General features: G+C 48.6%; 1 protein-coding gene across 12 annotated transcripts in view; it reads right to left on the reverse strand.

Annotated features, from left to right (window-relative positions):
• The window catches only part of BMP3 (bone morphogenetic protein 3), a 76,604-nt gene that overhangs the window by 11,506 nt on the left and 45,607 nt on the right, over positions 1-19,491 (reverse strand). The gene's annotated exons all lie outside the window — the stretch shown is intronic.

The raw sequence follows: 19,491 nt of genomic DNA on the forward strand, positions 1-19,491 counted from the left end.
CGCAGCCCGAGCCGGCGCGGCCGCAGCGCGTCCCCCAGAGCCAGGCACAGGCAGCCCCAGCCCAGGCACAGGCACAACACCCAGCGGGCCGACGCCGCCATCCCGCCCCTCCGCCCCGGCCGGGGCCGCTCGGGCCAGGCGAGCGCGGCACTGCGCGGAAAGCGCGCTCGGGGCGTTCTCTCCTGGAGAAGGAGAAAGGGGTAAAGAGAAAAAAAGGAGAAAAGGAAAAAAAAAAAAACTACAAAAAGCGGGGCGGAGGAAAGCTCCGCGGTCCGGACCGCCCTCCCTTGGCGGCGGGGAGCGGGGGGTTTTATTCCCAGCCGGGCAGGTTGCTGAGGGGCAGAGGCGGCGGTGCTGCTCCCGGCACGGCCGGCGCTCGGTGCAGCCCCGAGGCGCGCACGGAGCGGGGGAAGCGCGGCGCTCGCCCCGCCCGCCTTCGCTCCGGCGGGGGCCAAGTGCGGAGAACCGCCACCCCAGGGGAGCGCAGCGACGGGACGGAGGGAGGGAGGGGATGCTCTGGAAACTCCATCCCCTGGGCGGACGGCGATCGAGGCGGAGGACGGTCCCCTGCCCGCCTCCACCCAGCCCCTCCCAAAGGCCGTACAATAACGTGATCGCATTGAAAAAAAATAAAATAAAATAAAATCGCGAGTAGTAGCGCGCTCGCGCTTCTCCCCCGGAACGCCTCGAGGCTTGGCTGGCAGCGGAACACAGCCCACCGCGGGCAGGTGGAAGCGATGCTCACTGGGTCGTGCTGGGGTTCTGCCTCCTTCTCCGGAGTACCAGCCACGCTCAGTGACCCTCGGCTGTCCCCAACCCGGCCGGGACTGGCAGAGCTGCCCTGAGCAGCCCAGAGCCCGTGGGAGGAGACGTGCACCTAGAGAAATCCTCCGCTTACAGCAGGGCACGGCAAGGTGCTCCTCGCTCGGCTGAGACAATTCCATGTGCCTCCCGCATTTGCTGTCTTTCAGCACCAAAGGGCAGAAATGTCTCAGCCTCACACAACAGCCCAGCACACGGGACGCTGTCCCTCAGCAAACCAGCTTGGCAACAAAGGAGTGCCTCATCTGTACCTGGGGCAGGGAACACAGGGGAGGTGGAAGAGGAGCCTCGCTGCAGTGTTGCAGTTCAGAAGTGTGCTGCTTCCCAAGACCAGCTTGGTTTCTAAGCTGAAGGAGGGAGATAACAACACTGGCCTACAAACCAGCACACAGAGCTTAGCACGTAGCACTTCCAGCAGGGGCATGTGGCCTTTCCACAGGCTACAGCAAGTGTGCAATTATCCAGCCCTGAATAGAACACTACGACAGATTATGTATTGCCTCTCAAATTACACTGAAATTAGGATGGGTAGCAGGCATTGTTATGCAGTTGTATGAGCCCATCTGTACCTACGAGAGCCGAGTGCCAACCAGCAGGTAGGGAGGAAAGTGAAGATTCTCAACAGCAGAGCAGTGATTTTTATATGTTCCCACATTTGAAGGCTCAGATACAACTCATGGCAGTGACTCATCTTCAAACAGTGCTGAGGCACCAAAGCTGCCACACGCATCTCCAAATCACATCCATAGATGTGGAAACACAAACCACGTCACTATCCATGCAAGTAGTACCATTATCTCTACTTCTCATTAGGTAAGAAATGCACATTAAAGGCAATATAAAAGCTAGCAGTACAAGTAAACATAATTAATAAGCTCATAATTAAAACATTAAGGTATAAATTGCCTTTTTTTTTTTTGACACAAGTAATAAAACCAATACAGATCCGTGCAGAAAGAAAACAAAATTATTTAAACTGATGGCTGAAAAATTCAGCACATGCAGCAGTCCCTGGCTTATATCCATGGCAGAAGTGTCAGTCCCAAAGCAGGCTCTACGCAACTGGAAGTTACCATTTCAGGATTTCAGTTTTTTCCTACTGTTGAAAGAAGCAACATAAAAATCCCCAAGCAACAACACACCACAAGTCTTTAAATCAAAACTGGCATAACTGAATCCTGTCCTACATCTACAGCACCAAGCCATTTGCTGGATGACACAACCTCTGAGCAGCTTCCTGATTCTTGAGATTAAACCACTGTAAATCGAGAATTACCTGAGTTGACAAAAAATTAAATAAGCCCTCAGAGACACTGCGTATCTGTAACACCATTCTCAAGCAAAAGGGGATTAGACAAGAACTCCTTCTAGCTCAACTTGGAAGCTCAAGCACCCTATGGCTGAGCTTTTATTTAAAATCCTTTGAATGGCAGAAAGCCCCGTTTATGCAAAATTAACCCTGTATTTGGTTCCCAGAACCTTACCCCATCACTTGATTGTAGCTAAGCGTCTAAAATAGAAAGTTAGCCCTATACAAGCCTGTTACAGCCAGCAAGGAGAGAGAAAGAGGACACTGCGTGCGCAACAGAAAGGAAAAAGTGACATCTCGGGGCATTAGGAGCCTCCTCTGAATCCTCCTTTTCAAAGAGCTGCCGCAGGCACACACAGGGTTTCAAAAATCCCTCGCTTTATGGGCTGTCTGTCCCTGTAACATATCAGGACACTCATTACACAGAGTTCTGCAGCTTGCAAAGTTTAAGAATATCCCCCACTCCAGGAGATTGTTAAATGCCAAAGCCTTGTGAGCGCACCATCCAAACCAAACCACGTCAGCAGCTCCTCTCCACAGCCTAAAACTCTCACACCTGACCTCCAAGGGAACTGCGCTTCTCTGCTATTCCTTTTCTGCTTCTTCCACACAAGTGCTGCAAACCAGTTATCCAGACATATCCTGCCCTCCAGCTGCAGCCAGCACAACTCCAGGCCCTGAGCAGCTCTATCCTGATCACCAGTCTCCAGCCTGTGCAGCAACCTGACCTGGCATTTTAATTCCTTAGCCCTGGCAGAGGGCAGGCTTCAATGCAAATTAAGTTTATTTAAATGGTGAGCAAGTCCCATGCCATTGTCAGGGCCAGCCTCACCACCCTCCAGCATTCCCTCCAAAAGCCCCATTTCAAACCTCCACCAAAACTTCAAGGTTTTTCACTTTCTCAGAGCTTGCCACAGAGTGCACAACCCAGGAACTCTGCAGCTATTTGTTCCCTTTACACAAGCACTCGGAAGTCCCAGGGAACAGGAAACCACAAATACTCCTCTAGAGGAAATGAAATAATTACATATTTGCATAACAAAGTGATATTAGCAAAATCTGTTCAGCATGTGAAGGCTAACCCCACACTCGTGCTGCTGTTTGCCTGGCTCTCAGCTGCTGCAGAGCTCACTCAGCACAGCAGCCTCCGCTGCTGTGGCTCCTGCATCCAGCCCTCCTGGCTGTCATCTGGAGAATTCCCCACTGCAGCTCCGCCTCGGCTGCCTCGCACCAGCCCTCCGCACATCTGTTTGGCTGTCTCAGATGGGCTTCTGTGAGCTCTGCTATGGCAAGGCTCCTGACACCGACTCGCTGGGTCAGCGACCCCAGCTCTGCCCCAGCCGTGTGTTCCCAGCCCCACTCTGACCAGACCCCAACCCGTGGCTCAGGTGTGCTGTCCCACATCCAGGGACCTTGTCTCTTCTCCCTGCGGTCAATCGGCTCCGCAGGACCACTGTGCCCTGGTCTGTATCATTTCCTTGCACCCCTGACACACACACATTCCAGGTACACCAGATACAAATGAGAACACTGAGTGGCTCATCATCCAGCAATGCCTGGAACCATAGCACCAATCTAGCAATGCCTGGAACCACAGCACCAATCCAGCACTGTTTGAAACCACGGCACCGATTCAGCAATGCTTGGAACCACGGCACCAATCCAGCAATGCCTGGAACCACGGCACCAATCCAGCAATGCCTGGAACCACAGCACCAATCTAGCAATGCCTGGAACCACAGCACCAATCCAGCAATGCTCAGAACCACACTCCATGGACCTCAATGCCCCGCACGAGGCAGGCTGAGGTGGGAAGCCCTGAGCAAACCCCCTTGTGCACAGCCATTCCCTGTATCCCCTGTGCTGGCTTTTCCAGGCTCGCCCCCTGCAGGGGCCCTCCAGCAGAACTTCTTCTCTCGGGCCCCGGGATCACACATCTCTCTCACCATGGAGAAGTTCTGCGGCAGGACCTGTAAGGACTCTGCCTGGAGGCGAGCAGAAATAAAGCACGCCTTGAGCGAACGACAGCCAAAGAACGAGAACGACGTTCCCCTTCCGTGCAAAGCCGTGTTCTGTACACACAGCTCAGCTCATATCTGCGTGGCCGCAGTCCGTTCAGCACCTGTGTTTTTGTTTTCTTTGCGGTGGGAACTGTGGCTTGGCCTGCACTGCTTGTCCCTGCCTGCCTCGCAGAGAACTGCCCAAAGGTTTTAGTCATCTGTAATCTGATTTCTCTATGTGGGGAAAGGGAGCTAAGGGTACAGTTTCCCCAGCTGCCTCTTTCACAGAGGGCCAAAAGGAGAACATCTAAGGACCAAACATGTTCTACTAAATAATAACAACTCTGCTGTGAATGCGCTGGTGGCTCAGCAGAATGAAGCTCCTCAGCACCAACCTCCTGCTGTTTTCCAGCTTCACTCTTTGTTCTGAAACAACCACCACAACAACAGATCCCCATGTTGTTGCAAGACCAAAGATCCAGAACAAAATTATGATTTTGGTGGGGTGCTGAAGAAATAGAAAAGAACTGAAAACATATACAGGCTAATACAACCTGCAGACCTTAACTGATGCACACAGTTCAGATGTGCTGGAAAAAGACTGACAACTCTCCCCACCGGTACAAAATCTAGATTTCCAGGGACCCACTTGCCCATCAATGCCCAAAATCAGTTCCCTTACGGCAGCATGCAAACCCTGTACCCGCAGTAAATGTCACATTCAGTGACAACACCAGAATCTCCTTTTGAAAAAAAAACTTGGACACTTCCATGCACCTTATGTTTACAGTGAGAAGTAGTTTTGGGCTGGACAGTTGGCATTTGTTTCTGCTGGAGAGCCACGAGGCCTAAGAATATACACAAGAAGCTTTCATGTGGTTATGAGTCCTTGGAATGCTCCTCTCTTGATTACCATGTGTTTTGCGTGTCCACTTCACTTGGGTCTGATCGGGGCTGAACAGTGACAAGACCTTGGGAACAACACCCAGTGACGTGTCAGGGAAACGGAGTGTGAGGCTGATAAGTTACTTTTCTGTGCTCTGTCCTGTTTGTCTAAGAAAATCAACCTTTCCTTCAGAATGCAAGCCAGGCCCCCGAAGGGTCTGGGGACAGATTTCCACTTAGGGCAGAGGCCAGAGCTTCCTCCAGTTAGCGTTGGCTAAGGATTACAGCATGTCACTTGGGAGCTTACATTTTGTGGTAACGCTCAGAGGTCCTTGGCTTTGGATGTCAGAAGGGACACAACACCAGGAGGGCAGCTGGCATGCAAGCACAGGTGGGCAGGGAAGCAGATGGGTTTCCTGAGCAGCCAGCAATCCTGTGCATGCATTCTGACTACCATTCCTTCATTGCAGATCCCACAGCTCACATTTTGAACATCCCATAAGACACGGATGATTTTTGTAAAAATACTTCCCTTTTACTAATGAGATCTAAGGATGAGCAGCGAAATGATTAATCACAAGACATTTACATGGAAAGGAAAATTAACTGGCATTACATGGGAAAAAAGATCAATAATCCAAAATAAGGGGAAACACATCAATATTGAACAAGAACTTGTTACTGAAACACTGCTTTGTATGCAATCAAATTACTTGCAGATCTCTGCTGAAGTACAGGAGATGAGTAGATTCAGATCGGGGTACTGAGGAATTTTTCAACCAAATGTTTATTCCAAGACCCTGATTGCACAGACCTCACCAAGGATGTGGGAAGTGCAGTTGCATACCCGTTCTTCACTGGATCTTTAATTACTGACATAGCTTAGACAGCAGAGCTCGGAAAATGCAGCCACAAAAGCCAGTAATCGCAGACCCACCCTGAGCTCATCAGGAGCTGTTCTCTGCCTCTTCCTGCTCCTCCCTCTCCTTACAATTTTAGAGATGCCAGGCCTTTTCCAAATAGCAGTTCTGGAAGTTTTTACAAGGAGTTAAAGCAGATATCCCCCCCGCCCAATCAGTTCTGTTTCCTGCAAGTCAATCACCAAGAAACAGCCTCTGGCCTCCTAGGTGCAGGCATGGGCATGGGGCTCTCCCGTGCTGAGGCTGGGGCTGTGCCCTGCCAAGGGTTAGGCACCAACTCTGCCTTTGGCAAGAGGTGGCTCTCCAGAGAAACCCTCACCTTGTGTGCCACAACACCACCTGCACCTGCAGCAGCTGGCACCACGAGTAACAGCGGCACTGACCGGCGCTGTGCACGAGGAGTCCACCATAGATTTTGCTAGGATAAGGCTGGCAGCTGAAGAAAGTACTAGTTTTGCCATTGAGCCATCCACTAAAAAATCTGGACATGCCAGATGTCAGCCACAGCTATTTCCTGGTGGAACTCATAGGGAAGGCGGTTCCTCAGACACTTGTGTGCGGCAGCAATCACAGGAGCAGCCCCTGGAGCAGCACACAGGCCTCTGGCTGATGCCCAGACAGCAAACCAGACAACACAGGGAGGGCAGGACAGCACATTCCATAAGTCACAACTCTTTCTCACCTAAGATTTTACTCATCTGTAGTTTCCATTTCCCTACTGCAAATATATATGGTTAGTTTCTCCAAAGCTGTAAAAAGCCCATCTTTCCTCAGAAGAGATTTGATCTTTCTTATGCGATGGAAGTTGAAATTGTGAAAAAGAGAGAGATTTAAAGAGAAAAATAGTATTTGCTGTATTTGAAGACAAGCCAGGTGTGGAACCATACACCTCCAAATTAAACATTTACAGAGTTGGCAGCAATGGATTTTACTTCTCACACATGCAAACATCGAGTCCAAACATACTCTCTACTTCCTACCTATGCATCTATCCAACATCTATCTTACTCCCCGTTGCTATTTGCATTCCTAGGGATTATCCCCTGGACTCCTGCATGGCACCTCCTCACATCAGGACAGTGGCCTGCTTTCACCTCCAAAAGATGTAAAGACTGTGACAAAAACCTGGATGCCCAATGAGAGACAGCAATGCGCATGGCCAGGAGACTAAGGGATGACTGACAGAGCCATGAATACTGAAAGGAACTGTACTGCAGGTACGGAAAATCTTCAAAAATCAGGGCACTCTACCCATGGGTGTCTCATACATGGGGACCACCATTATGCAAGGAGAATACAGAGCCACATGTAAATGTTCAGAAGTTATTTTTCCCCCATATGGCTCCAGTCACAGGCTGGGAGCAACAGCAGCTTTCCCTGGCTTTGTTCTCATCAGGCTCCCCAGTTTCATCCCTTGGCCACCCGTTTCCCCAAACTCTCAACAGCAACCGGCCGGGTACTATCAGTATCTTGGTCAGCCAGTCCAAAACTCAGAAGCAAGCAAAAGGCCAAGTGGTTTTATAAATGTTAAGCATGATGCCAAACAAGGAAAAAAACACATCTACTTTTTAGGAACTATAAAACAAACTGCTGCCCTCCTCACACACTGCTGTAGCTCTTGTCCAAGAGATCCTGTGCAAGATCGCTGGAGGAAGGACCAGCTGTGGGACTTCCAACATAAGCACAGACTCCTGTCACACTTGCAAAAAAACCTCTGCTGATTACAAAAGAGAAAACTCCCTAACCTTTTCTCCTCTGAAGCCCCTACAAATCCTGTGCCCTGGCAGATCACAGTGACAGCTGTCTCCAGGCACACGCTGTCGCACGTGAGCTGCTCCTGTCACCAACTGACAGGCACCCACGGAGCATCCCAAACCTTCCAGAGGCTTTGGGCTGCACCCCGGGGTTAGCACCCCTCTCCCCTGCATGGGGTCTCTGCTACCTTTGTGCTTCACAGGCACAGCTGGAGCTCCCTTCGGCTCCCACTGCCCACTGTCTCCTTCCCTCTCCACTCTGGCCTGGATGCGTGGGGCTACAGCAGATCTCCTCTGTCAACTGCTCTTAAACCCACAGGGTAGAGCAGGGAAGGAGAAGTTGCCTTGCTGGCCATGACTTGGCCTACAGGTCCCTACAGATTACCAGATTGTATCTCTGAATACACCCGAGAACGCAAGGGGAGGGAATTCCAATCCCAGCCAGCGACTGCCTGCCAAGTGCTCGCCCACTTGCAGCGAGCAGACCACAGCAGGAGCATGAGAGGAGAAGGGCAGAAGCACCGGGATGGTTCTTGCAATAACCATGCCCAACGTGCCGCTCCCGAGCGCCCACGGGTCCCGACCGGACCGCCCTGCTCAGCCCAGGGTGCTGTGCCCAGAGAAAATGAGTTTCACTGCTGATGAGATAAAGGAGGGGCTTCACTTCGTTAGTCCAGGGGAAAATCTAGGAGCCAGGTGCTGCAGTAGGACGGCTCCTTGCCTGGCTCTGCTTTAGAAAACAACATGCATGCTAAAAATAATAGAAAACGCTGCAGTCACAAGCAAAGCCTGAGGACACAACAGCACCCAGCTCGCAGTTTCACAAATAGCACACCTAGCCACGGAAAACCAATAAACCAGGCAGTTCACACAAAACCAAAGAGTACCATTCCACTGCAAGACATTCCCTCCATCCTGCTTCATTAGGAGAGGCGCCCAAAGTATGGTCAATGAGACAAGGGAACACAAATTTAGCCTTTTACTGTGCTGCTTCATTCAAAAAACTTTTTTTGCTATGGTTTGATAAAGTGAACATTCTCCATTTTCTTTGAACAAACTGTACTACACTTGTTTCTCATCAGATTACATAAATTAGCTGAGAGGGAATGGATTCAATTACAGCCCAGATTCCAGACCTCTTAAGAACTGACTGCCTAACACATTCCTTTCATTTAACAAACTGGAACCAAATGAGGATTATCTCATATAAATAATACTCCCTCGATAGGGAGATGCAGTAAAATGGCAAAAATACTCAGAGGAACCACGCAGATCAAATACAAGAGCCTATGATATTACCCTCTGGATTTGAAGTATGAACATCACATAAACCCCACTGTTCAGTATTTTTGCTTTGTATTGGGAACAAGAATCTGATTCAAAGACTTCAACTTAAGACCAAGTTTCATATCTTTTGACAGACTCAGACAGCCAAGATAAAAATGCATTTCAGCAAAGTATGCCTCTCCACATTGAAAAGATAATTTGATATCTCTGCACGCCATACTAACCTCTCCTGAAAAATCCAAGATTTACTGTCTCCCAAGTGACTCAGAGTAAGCATGACCAAGAGCATGGGCTTTACAGTGCTCAGAAGCGAGGCAGCTTCCCAGACACTCGCTCTTTAGGGAGGCAGCAATGTGGAACAACTGAACTTACTACAGCAGCTCTTAGGAACAACCCATCCTGGCAGAAACACTCACCCAGCCTTTCAGCCTGAGCACCACATGAGCCATCTCTAGAAAGGATTTTTTGTACCTTCCCAAATGCATTAGCAGCTAGGGAAGAAAATTGCAAGGAAAATACTTTGATTTGGAGCTCAATAAAGGATTCAAAGCTGAAGGAACTAAGTTATACAAGGTGCCAATTATCCCATTAGCAAACAGTGCTCTGGACACCTTTTGAAGGAGCTGGTTAGAACACAGAGGCAGATTACCTGCAAGCAAATGCTTCTTAGATTGCTAAAGAATGGCTGAAGACAGTTTTGATGTCAGCCCATGCAATTACAACTTGTCTAATCCTCCAGCTGTATTTAACCTGGCATGCAACTACAAATCCCAGATTCAGCAGGTAAGCCTCACACATAAGACTTGATCCAAGAAACAGGATGTTTTCACCCACTCAGTGAAAAGGTTTCCAGGGGACACGGCAAGTTCTCTGCCAACACCAATCTTTAAATCAGTACAGTACTGGCCAAGACTCTCTTCCTGGGCTTCTTCGTACCTGTCCCTCCATGTGTCCACAAGCTTTCTCAGTATTGTAGGAACTTCAGTAACTACTGTGCACACACAGACACATAAATAAAGCAAACAAGCTGTCCTGGCACTTAGTCTGAACATCCCTTTATGTCAGTGGGAAGGTAAAAAATGTAGTTTTGCACGTGCTACATTCCACCTATAAAACCCCAGACGTGGGAGATGCTCTACCCCCTCTTCCTCAATTTCTTTTAGGAAAGAAGTTAATTGAAACATCACCTGAAGCTACATTCTTCCTCTAGAAGGGATGAATGTGCTGACCTGTACATTGAGTTGGCAGTGTGCCCTAGTTTATACCCAGGGAATGGTAAAAGTGGTTGGAGCATACGTGAAATTCTTCCACTCAGAGCAACCAGGACTAAGAATACCTACTGAGTACAAAGGGGACATTTCCCCTCTGATGGATATGACAAGAATTTTGAAAGGCTTCTTTTATTAAAAGGTTCCTAATATGTAGAAAGGACGACTTATGCAAAGCAGACACAAAGTTATGTTCACGCCTATTCATATCTCAGTCCTAAACAGCCATTGTCTGTTCACCCCTGAGATTTAAAAGCACAAAATCCAGATTTTTTCCACCTCAATTGTGTTGAGAGGTGTCTGTGTCTCTCTCTGCTGACTGACCCCTGAACAAAGCACCCAGACCCCTCACCAGTCACTCTGGCCCCTCCAACCCTACGTCCTGCTTGCGAGGTCTGTAAGGAACATGAGGGTTTGACAGAAGAGGATTGGCAGCTATTTGATTTACAGAAAATGCTCTCAGAAAATTAAGAAAGCACATTAATCCTCCATACCCTTTGCCTGGTCACCAGGAGCCTGACTGTGCATGATGCTACACATAGCTGTTGATGGTTCCTGCTTCCTAAGCTGTGGGAAGAGGAGACTGCCCAAAGGATGCACTTGGGAAGGCTTTTCCCACAGGCTCCAGGCTCTATCTGCCACGAACACAGTACTCAAACAGTCCAATGGACACCTCAGACACCTATTTTTAAGCAATGGTAGCTTGTCTGGCCATCTGCAGTGCTACTGTCCACACAATGCCCACCCCAGAAAGGTAGGAAGAGTGAGAATGCTATTTTATTCGGAATGCCCCTCTGCAGCCAAAGCTGAACTGACTCACCCCAATGTTCACAACAGACTTTCTTCAGAGAGCTGTTGGGCTGGGAGCTGTTACTGCACACCTCTGCTCCATGTCCTGACCAGAGAACGCAGCAGGCTTCCCCAGCCTTGTCTCTTGCCAGACAACCCCTGCACTGTTTCAGTTCTAACAGCCAATGACTTACAGAGCAAAAATCTGATACTTTAAATACAAGCAAACAAATAGCAGAGCAAAATCTGAAAAAACATCCAGAAGCAATGCCGATGAGGGCAGGGCAGCTGAACAGAGATAGAGTTCCCTTCTGCTAACCTATCTCCCACTACCACACTCAAAAAGCAAAAAGAAGCAGTAGACAGAAGAGTTGTTGCATCCAGGAATCCACAGAGAAAACCCTAAGGGTAGAAAGCAGAGGTCACCACGCAGGTGAGGTATAAGAGTATCTGTTAGCTGCACACATGTTTGTTTTTACTCAACTGAAATCAAGTGATACTTCTTTTTTGAACATGGGAAAATGGAAACAATACCACATGGAACTCTTTCAAAAACATTTTTTATTTTAACAGCAGCAGATTTCTAGAGTGTAATGGTTTATCTGGCAAGCCTTTGTTATACTTGAGACACGTTTCCTTTTCCAATTTCACATTTAATTCCTTAGAAACATGTGTTACTCATTTTGCAGTTTTGTACCCTCGATGTTGTTGATGAGAAGAGCCAGAAGAACCTCCTGCAGTACTTCTGACCATCTTGAAACACAAATCTCCTCCCTATCCTCAGCACCTCCCTGTTCAGGACAACTGATTTATGCCTCTGCAGAGCCAGGTATGAGCCCAGAGAAAAAATAGAGCAAGGGCACTGCAGGCTGCAGCCACAGGCAGGCACAAGGACTGCCAGGCACCCGAGAGGGAGTCACAGCTTTAAAGCTCCACCCCTGAGTTTTCAGGAATTTCTATGGCAAAAGGTGAAAAAGCTTTTGTTTGTGATGTTTGTTTGTTTCTGTGTGATTAGAAAGGTCCGTGTACGTAGAGCTTTAGGCCTAACAACTGAACCTCTTTACCACTGGAATAAAGTGATTTACACTTACTGTAATTTTAAGCAAAATAGAGTACAAGAGTAGCATTGAGTTGGAAGGGAGCTATGACAATGACCACTCAACACTAAGGTGCCTTTCCCTGTTCCCTGCTCAGACCCTAGAGGTGTGCAGAAGTGAGGTTTCTCCAAGGACTGCAGAGTTCTTGGAGTTTCAGTGGAGTCAATACCATATATTTTCATTTAATTCTTTATGGTAAGTCCTGTAAACACCAATATCTCCATGGGGAAGAGGCTGAGGCAGCAGACAAAGTTCAAGAGTGGCAAACTGTCATCTGGAACAGAACCAGATCCTACCTTTCCCTGCCTATCTTTCTCACTTCCATCTCCAGTGATACGGTTTTATGGTAGACAAATTCTGTTGGATGCAAATCCTCTGATGATTCCAAAATTATTTGTGGCTGCTGCTTCCTATAGACAAAAGCACAGCACTTAGAAGGAGCTGCATTTGGCTGTGCTAAACAGGAGGGCATTTCTTCAGGAGCATATGCCTGGGATCCTTGGAAAAAGCCTAACATCAACCTGTCATACCCCAAACCAGATTAAAGAAAACCAGCAAACCACTGTGAATAACCAATTCATCCAGGCATTTACTGATCTCCTTAACCACATGGATTATCTGTACAGTTCTATTGCTTTTCAGCACACAGCCCTACCAGACCATGCCGCTAAATGTTTTTTTCCACCCAGCGACCCTCAAAATCAAGCACAATTTGCACAGCTACAAAATCAAGTCCTGTGCTGTCAGTCCAGAGACCTGCCAAGCACATGGCTCCTCCATGCCCCATCCTTCTGCTGGCACAGGCAGTACCTGCCCTGCATGGCCCCTAACACCGTCAGTCTGACCTGTGGCATGGCTCTGCTGCTGAGCAATGTCACTTATGAAAGAAAAGCTGTTTATAGAGAGCAGCCTGCAAGAGAAGACTTCAGACCTGTGCTAATTCCCACCTACCAAGTGACCGCCTGCATTTGGTCACAAAGTGATGCAGCAGAGGAGCTCTCCAGAGCTCAGACCTTCACTCTGGGCTGGCCAAGGGAGTGGGAGGGCTAATGCCAGAGATCATCTCCACAACAGGGAAAAACCTCTTTTTCAAGAGGTTTTTTCCAAGGGACCTCTTGGAGATTAAAAGGTATGAGGGTCAATTATCTTTGGAAAACTTTAAGCACTACACAAACCCTTCATTTGTCTCCATCCTTAAAGCAGAACATTCCTACTTCCAAAGGAAGCATTTCAATACAGACTTTTCTTTCAGCACCTCCTCAATGCAGCTTTGGACACGTCCTACACACTAGATACCTTTGAATTTTACATGTGCCCACAGACTTTGCTGGGCTGGCACCTGTGATATGGCAAACAAACTGGAGAGACTGGGACCAGCAAACAAACCAGAGAGCACAGGAATTCCAGGTGCTTTGAGATCAGTGCACAAGCACTCAGGTGTGGTACAGCTGGGGACAGGAAATACAGGCAAATACAAAGAGGCCAACCTTGCTGGAACCATCTTGGAACAGGTCCTTTAACAGCACACCAGACCAAGGGGAGGTGACAGCAAAGCAGGGACAGACAATATCTAGAAGCCAATTACTAAACCACAGAGGAAGCTCTTTTCATACAGACAACATCCCAGGTGGGAGTCCAGGGAAACAAGCACAGTTGCCTGAAAGGCACAGGTGTAAAACACATTAAATACGTGTTTAATGACAGCAATTTAATTTTGCTGTGGCATGTTTGGCTTTCTTTGCCACCTGCAGCTCAGGTTCCATCTAATGGAAACACCAGTGGGTAGCTGTAGTCACAGAGGGGACCTCACCTGGTAGCTGTAACCCAGGTGCTCTGACTGTGCCTACTGCACGTGCAGGAACGACGTGCAGAACTGCTCTTTCAGCTCCCCAGAGCTCAAGCAGCCCCGAGCGCAGACATCGGGCTTGGCACTGACCTTCTGCTTGGTCAGAGCTGGGTGAGGGAGGTGGCACATGGCACAAAAGCACCGTCCCTTCAGCAGACAGTGACCCTGCAGCAAGAGACACAGGGCCCCAGCAGAGCCTGCCTGGCTTCCCAGCTAGCTGCCTGGTGTACTCCTAGGCAGATTCTAGAAACACGGGCACCGAGACGTGTCCACACACAATAACCCAACCCAGCTTTTTGAACTTGGGAAGTAACGTTTGTGGGAAAGAATGGCTGGCCAAGAAGCAGATGTTCTAGCTTTCAACTCTTCAGGGAAAGAAAAATACAAAAAAGAAAAATAACTAGAAAAAAGGGTTACCCTTCAGAAGAAGAACTGTTTGCTGTACATGTGAACCATGTGCTGCCCTTGCACGAAGCGTTTGACAGCTGCTCTCACTGGAAGAAGCTCTGTGGACTGTGAATTTGCCTATCTATGTAAATAGGGTGTTGCCTCAGTTGGAAAACAATCTTCTGGCTGAGAACAGCTTGCTGAGACACCGAGTTTAGATTAATTCTGCGAGCATGGAAATAAAGGAGCCTTTTAAAAACAGAGGCGCACACAGAAGGCAGAATTTCCTCAGTCAGACAAGAAGTGGGCATCAGCAGGGAGAAGGCAGCCCCAGCCCGTGGGTGCAGCTAATGGGGACCAGGGGGACAGAGGGTCATGAGCTCTCCAGGTCAATGAGAGGGAGCTGCTACAGGCAATCTCCTGAGCACAGAGAAGAGACAGGAACAGGAAAGAAGCAGAAGCATGAAGGCAGCATGTCAGGAACACATTGTGTGGAGCAGAAAAGGAAATCAACAAAGAAAGGAGAAGAAAAAAAAAAAAAAAGAACCAGTGGAGGACTCCCCACCCCTCGTGAATTTAAATACAGGACTGGAGAGGGGAGTTGCTTTGCAATCAGGGCTATCAAAACCAGAGACCTGCAGATGCCTCCTAGAACCTTTTTGGGAAGCAAGCTTTTCTTCACAGCCACTGCGGAACTACAAGGCTTTTAGCGTACTGAGAAACACAAAACCAAAGCAAAACTCAGCACACAGAGAGAAACAGGCAAGGGCAGAGCAGCCCAAAACACCCTGCAGAGCTGACATCTCGAAGGCACAGAACCTCCTGAGCCACGTTCCCCACCGTGAAGCCGGCCGAGAACGCGGTTCCACTGAGCCTTGCTGCATGTCACAGCTGCCACATGCTCAACCACTGACATCCCATGGGAGGCAAAGGACACATCAGAGGGTTTGGGTGCTTGGGATGGCCCTTTGTGCCTGCTACACAAACCAAGCTCCTGTGTGATTCTTCCAAATCCCTCTACCAAGTCCCAAGTACCATTTTTCTGTGGCACCCTGCCAAGAGGCAGAATGATGGATTTAAAGGGTGTGGGGCCATTGCAGCTACAGAGTTTTTGGATTAACTTTTTCCTGAGAGCTTGAGGATGTGGATCAGAGCACAGAGGTTACTGCAAGTGTAGCTGAACATGCTCAGTTGCCATAATGAGCATGGTCAGTTCCCAGTCCACACAGGTTGGAAACCACAGATTTGCCACTGGCCCAGAGGGCTGTAGGAAACAGCCATTCCCAAAGGAGCAGAGTCATTTGTTACTTTGCTACTTGATTCACTGGAAACACGCATGGCTACTTACCCTGCTAACACATATACAAGCAAAGAAGTTAGTAGACAGGTAAACCACTAGACAAAGCAGCAAAAGATTTTAGCCTGGAAAGTATGTGAGAAGAAATGCAGCCTTTTTTTTTGCTAGAATGTCAAATTTCAGAAGTCCATAAATATTGCTTAAGGATGGGATTTCTTTCAGCTCACTGTTCTGTAGTGTCCCTGTCAGACAGGCACCCAAGTATCTTCCCCAGAAAACACCTGATTTATGAATCTGACAGTTTCAAGGCAAGAGAAAATAGAACAATAAGGGTATGCCTTAAGTTGGGGATAGGGACTGCTCACTGACAGCTCTGCAAAAATGGGTCAGGCAAAGAAAAATGCATCCTGTGCAGCAGAACCTGGGGCTGGGGCTCTGCTGCCAGGGGCCGGGCCTGCTCCTCTGCAGGTGCTACTGAAAGGCTGCTGCCTGTTTGCCTTGGCAGCCACAGCCTGCCCGTGGCAGGGAGCAGCAGCGGGCAGGTGCGCGGCGTTCCCGGCGTTCCCGTTGCACCGCGCGCTGCCCAGCTCTGAAGCTTTGGCTTTCCACAAGTCCGTTTGTATAATCTGTTTTCCAGTGGGGGAAAAAATTACTGTCAAAACAGTAAAGGATTGATTTGCATATCTTTGAACTTTCAGGGAGTGTTTGCTTTTTTTGTTCTCGCTTTCCAAATGAGTCAAAAACGGGGAAGTTATGTGAGGGGAACAGATGCTCCTGCTTGATCTGCTGGTTGAACAGAGGATCCCCAGCCTGGTCCTGCATGGCAGCACATCCTCCCCAGATCAGGGCCCTGCCTCACAAGACACAGAGTCCATCTCGGCCAGCAAATCTATAAAGCCTCAGCGTTATTTTGTTCTCAACAGAACACAACCTGTGCCCAGCCCAGGACATCCCACTGCCTTGGCAAACATGACAATCTCAGCTCCAGCCATCGAGGCAAAACACAGGGCCAGGGCTCTGCTTAATGCTCCCACTCTTCAGCAACAGAAGCCAAAGTCATTGCTGTTGAGAGACTCTAAGCCTGTCCTCTAAGTCCCTAAGGAAACACATCCAGCCCACCCTGATACCAGAGGCCACGTGGGAACCAACAAACATCCTGAAGCAGCAACGAGTTGTTCAGACTTTAGGAGCCTTCCTCTGGAACAGCAGGGACTGAAACCAGCACATCACCCCCTGGTCGCCTGCACTTGCACAATAACAACTTTGAAGCAGTGATCCTGTGGACACAAGTGTTTGCTTTTCCAAAGCCACCCTCTCCCCGTGCTCCTCCCTGGCCTCTGGGGCAGCTGGAGAGCTGCCTGTGCCTGGCAGGTGCAGAAGGGCCGACTGGCACTAGCAGCTACAGCCTCATCCTTCTCCAAATGCAGCAGAGCAAGCTCCTTCCCAAATTTAGTCACAAGACATAACTAGGCACAGTTTGCAAAACGCCTCTTTCTCCTTTTCTGATGGACCCTAGGAGAGCAAGCAGGAATCAAACCACACAGCAGAACGCACTCTGACACAAAGCCCAGGAGCGCTGAACTCCGGGTATGATGACAGCTGCGAGTAGCTCTGTGACCATTTGGCACGTGATCATACTCTCAAGTTATGAGACCTGAAGGACCATGGCAAAAATCCATGCCAGACACAGCAGGCACTGACTGATGGCTTAAGGTTTCTAGATGCAGTTGAATACCAGCTTTGCACAGGAAACCCAAAACATAACTAAAATCCCCAGCCTAGACCGAGTCACAAAACATTAAAAACAGCTCAGATCTCACCAGTCCTCAAATTTCCACAAAAGGAGGAAAAAACCCCAATATGAACTAAAAGGAGAAAGATGTGGAAGGAAATAAATCAAAGCAAAGCAGAAGCAACTTGCTGTTAAGATATGACAGTTTAGATGCTTTTGATCATATAACAGCATACTCATTTCTCCTGTCACCAGGCACAGAAGTCAGTTAAGCTGACTTGATTTGGAAATGCTAATTAAAAATATGATTTGACATGCATCTGCTTAACTATGCACGCCCTGCTTGGGAGGTAAGACTTCTCAAAGGCCACATCTTGTCAATGCCACAGAGTTTTCCCTGCCCAGAGGACAGGTCAAGCCTGAGCCACACTGCTGCTCCTGTCCTGCACCTACCACGCTTCCCTGCAGCCATGCTGCTTCTCCCAGAGGACAGCTGGGATTGCAATCCTTGCAGCCTGCCTCTTCCTTTTTCTTTTTTTTTTTGTTTTTTTTTTTTTTTTTTTTTTTTTTGTTTGTTTGTTTTTTTAGGGAGTGACCTTTTAAAAACAACCCACCTGTCTACGGAACACTCTTTCCTGGTATTTGCCAAGGATATTTGAACAGATTTGACTGTAATGAATGTCATGCCTCCAACCGCTGAAATGAGCAAGTTGTTCCCAGACTTCCGTTTTCAGTTCTTTTTTTCCTTTCAAAAATGCTGTTTACTGAAACATCCATAAAATCTGCTTGGCATGAGCCTCAGCTGTATTCCCTGTGTGTACTCAATGCTGGCACTGCTGGAAGAGACCATGGAGAAGTTCTCACTCCTGCAGATCGGGCCAGTTACAGTTTTGTTCCCCAATTCAGGGGAGGGGGTAGCCCAGGGAGCACAAGAGTTTGTGCTTCTGCACGGATGTAGAGCAGGGGTAGGCTTGGAAAGGAAGTTCTCAAACTCTTCAGGGCAGAGCTTTCATTAGCACCTCGTGGCAAGTTGCAGAAGCTGTTTGCAGATTTTCATTATAAAATGCCAAATTTAACACACACAGAAACAGCACACTGAGCATCCAGCATATTTTGCCTGCCACTTCCCTTGGGCACAGCGCCCCAAATCAACTCTGCCTTAAGGAAGGCACCTGCAAGCAAAGCAGCTTTTGGGGAAGTCATTTTCTCTCTTAGCATTCCTGCTCCTAAGATTGTTAATTGTGTAAAACCTATAGTTATAAAATAGACTTCAGTTACTTTCAGCACCACTGAAATGCCTCTGCCTCTGTTGTGGCAGGAGAGAAATCCACCCATCAGTCCAATCAAGCACTGGGAACGGGTCAGAAGTGAGAATCCCTCAGAGAGGGCATAACTACAGTGCCAGTAATTAACAAAAAGACAGAACACGGACTGAAAAAAGCAGCCTGCATGGACCAAACAGCCCAAAAGCTCATGTGGAAAACAAACAAACCAACCAAAAGCCAAGGAAAAAAATCTCTGACCTTGGAAGTTGTCAGTCTGATCTCTTCATTGAACCTGCTGGAGTTGAAGCCTGTGGATGACCTTCACTGTATGGCACAGGACACTTGTGTGTTGGACCTCTAGGGGTTTTGGAAAGAGGATTTTAATTACCTCAGGAACAACTCCTCACACGGTGAAGGCAGCCCAGTGTGGATTTGGTTCACCAACCTGCCTCTCAGGGCCAGGTGGGTGCAAGTGCCACGCGTGGAATGCCCTGCCAACAAATCCAGCAGCACAAAGCTGAGGCTGGAGATCCCTTCCCATGTAATTACAGGGTGGTGCCGCTGTGCAGACGGCTTCGTGTGGAGCTCCAGCAGCCCACAGCCAGCCAGCAAATGCAGCTGGAAGGGGACAAAACCGAGAAAAGCTTGCCCTGAAATGGACCGACCTGCCTATAAATAGACATAGGGGCTTGTCAAGCACATCTCTGCTCGCTGATTTCTCACATCAGTGGGATTTAGGGCCAGGTGCCTACTTTCTATAAGAAAATAGCCTCGCCAACACATGGTAAGGATGTCTTGCTGCTCTCTGCCTTGCATCTGGAAGGTATGCATGT

This window comes from Passer montanus, unplaced genomic scaffold, assembly GCF_014805655.1.
Source record: "Passer montanus isolate IOZ18808 unplaced genomic scaffold, ASM1480565v1 scaffold150, whole genome shotgun sequence".
Lineage (NCBI taxonomy): Eukaryota > Metazoa > Chordata > Aves > Passeriformes > Passeridae > Passer > Passer montanus.